The following is a 3,061-nucleotide window of genomic DNA, read 5'->3' on the forward strand; positions in this document are numbered from 1 at the left end:
AGGGAATAGGGCGCAAGTCCTCCTCTTTCTCTATCAGCAGCGAGATGGGGTTATGATCAAGTGTTATTTTGGGCAAGATTTTTGAAGAGATTAAATGCTCCCCTCCAACAGAGTACTTTGAACTAGAAACCGGTCTAAACGGGCAGCAATGTTGGCATTACCAACTCTATTGTTGGTCTAGGTATAACGACCTTCCTTAGGTTTGTGGTCGAGAAGGTCCCGTTCGAGAAGCAGAAACTCCACCGAGGCATGGAAGGGATATTTACCCCATACTCCGCCTTTTTTCTCATTTTGGTCTAGAGTGATGTTGAGATCCCCATCCAGAATGATGTTTTGGGGCGTATATATTTCTAGGAAGTCTCAGAGTGAATTCGAGGAGTCCTTCTTTTCCAAAAAATTAACACGAACATAAAGATTGAAGAGAGCTATAGAAATCTTACTTGGGAGGTGAAGAAGATCTGTATATATCAAGTGTTGGGTTGCAAAAGAGATTTTAAGCTAAAACTTATCCTCCGACCATAGGGTAACAAGGCCCCCTGAAGTACCTATGGTGCTGACCGCTTTTCCTAAGTTCTTTTTCCATTTGGTCTGACTTAAAGATAGAAGAGCATGGTCTTCTATCTCTTGCAGCAAGAGAATATCTGAGATTCCAATTCTTAATAAGTCTTTTACTCCTTCAGATTTTAGTAGGTTTCCCAAACCCGTGCAATTTTAGGAGACAATCTACATTATTTACTAGAGGGGGGCGGTGCAGACCCACCCTTTGGGGGTCTCGTCCTTGTGTTCGTGCCTATTGACATTTCGATTGTGAACTCACTGTCGTGCATCTTTAGTCGCTTTTTCTCTTCTTCTCTGATCTCCTTATGAGACTTCCTACCTGCCTTTTTGTTGGATTGGTCGAGGGGATCATCTTCGAAAGAACCAGGGCTATCTATAAGCTTTTTCTTTTTGGTCATTTCTGCATAAGAGGGCGGGGAAGTGGTGCCTACTGCAGGGCCTTGATTTTCTTATTGGATCGCATCTATACAAGGGGTTTCTGAAATGGCTTCTATAGTTTGTTCCTAAGATCCTGAGTTTATTTCTGTGTCTCCTGTCTCTTCCATATTCTATTGCACCTCTCCCTCTTCAAGTTTTGGTTGGTCTTTTGGAGGGTTTAGAGCAGAAAATGGATTTGTTGAGATGGTGGCCTTTGTTGTGGCTTGATCTTCGGTTAAGCTCTTCCCAGCAGAGGTTCCTTTGGTCTCTGGATTCCCTCCTTTCCTTTTTGCTCTCGTGGTCTCTTTAGTTGTGGCGGTTTTTTTAGCTTGTGTCCACTATTCACCCTTTTCCTTTTCACATTCTTCCTCGATTTTGTTCTTGTAGTTTCATGCAAAATGACCATAGCCATGACAATGTCAGTACTTGAAGGAGAGCTATTCATAATCTAGTTCTTGGATTTGAGACCAGCTAGCTATGGTCAACTTGATCCCCTGAGGCAATCCTATCTCCAGAAAAACTTCAACACATATTCTGGCATACGAATGTTGTTCTCTCCTTTCACCGCTATCTATGTATTTTCAAATTTGTTCCCGATTGTTTCCATAGATTCTAGGTTCCAGAAATGAAGAGGAAGATGAGGTAACCTTACCGAGACAGGGACTGCTTAAGGAATGTCCTCAAAAGGATCAAAGTCCGGCGTCCATTTATTTTGATAGAGCCCTTGGGGGCCCATGAAATATGGACCGTTTCGGAAAATGAGATCTTGATCTTGTGTTGATTCGAAAACAAAAACATAATAACCTCTCCCTACCATGTGGCTTCATATCCCTTAAGAGACAAGGGGCTTCCAGTTTCGCTGGACCCATCCATGAGTAGCTTTGGGAGAGGGCGAGAGATTCGTGAATTGTCCAATGAGCCCTCGTTCAGCGAGGTTCATTGCAGTCTTGCACGGGCGTTCCGCACGAAGCTCTACCGAAGGGATGGATTCGGCTTTCTTAACAAATTTATGCTAGTTCGAGTTTGCTTTCCTCTTGCCAAAGGAGGCTACCAATCTCTTGAAGGCCACAATTTGAGGAGGGGGGGAAGGGGGCCCCCTCCGATGTCCATACTCTTTGGACTCAAAATTTTTGATGGGGAGGTTCACCGCGGAGAGCTATCTCACGGAGGAGGAGCTATGACGGCTAGGCATGCTCGAGAGCTGAACCTTAATCTCGAGCTAGTCATGCCTCTAAAAGATGAGGAGGCTTGGCCGAGGAAACTAGTAACACCCAAGACCTCACCGTCTTTAGGAGTCCCACTTTACCAATCAACGGCCTATGCCAACCTTAAAAGGTGAGCGGGCTGGGCCCACAAAACCAGTAACAGTCAACCCCCTAGCTAAGGTTTGAGCACAACACATGAGAGTTTTTACTAGGCCTACTTTATCAACCAGCCTCCGACCTTATTGTCCCCTTTCTTTTTTAACTCTTAGGAAATTTCAAAAAAAAAACTCTTAATTAATTTCCAGAATTTCTTTACAACACATCCTCCATTTTTTTTTTTTGAAATTCTTGAAATCCCCAAGAAACTCTAAATCCTATTTCCAGACAACTTCAGGAACACATCAAAGAAATCCTCCAATTTTATGTTTTTTTTGGTTGATGATACCTTAAGTGGTAAAAAAACAAAATTCTTCTCTTAAGAATTAAAAAAATTTAAAAAAGTATAGGAATACCTAGTTTTCATTTCAATCCCCCATACAGGCGGCCTCTGATCAATTGTCGACAAGGGATACCTGGCTTCTGATCAGTTGTCAACAGGGGATACCCGCCGGCTTTCATTTCATGGCTTCTCCTTTTTTTTCAGCTCGACCTCCAGATACGTGCAAAAAAAAATTTTGACTCTCAAAAGAACCCACTCTCTACCGTTGTTGTGTTCTTTGCCTCTGCGACGTTCTCCTCTTCAAAGAAATAGGCTGCTGCAAAAAACTGGGCAGTCTGCTCTTCAAAAAGTTCGGCTGTCCTATTCAAAAAACGGTGGCTGCAAAAAACTGGGAAGTCTCCTTTTCAAAAAAACTGCGGCTACAAAAACTGCGGCAGTCTCC

The sequence above is a fragment of the Pinus tabuliformis genome, chromosome X (assembly GCF_031772625.1).
Source record: "Pinus tabuliformis cultivar Carrire ecotype Pingquan chromosome X, CPIR1, whole genome shotgun sequence".
Classification (NCBI taxonomy): Eukaryota; Viridiplantae; Streptophyta; class Pinopsida; order Pinales; family Pinaceae; genus Pinus; species Pinus tabuliformis.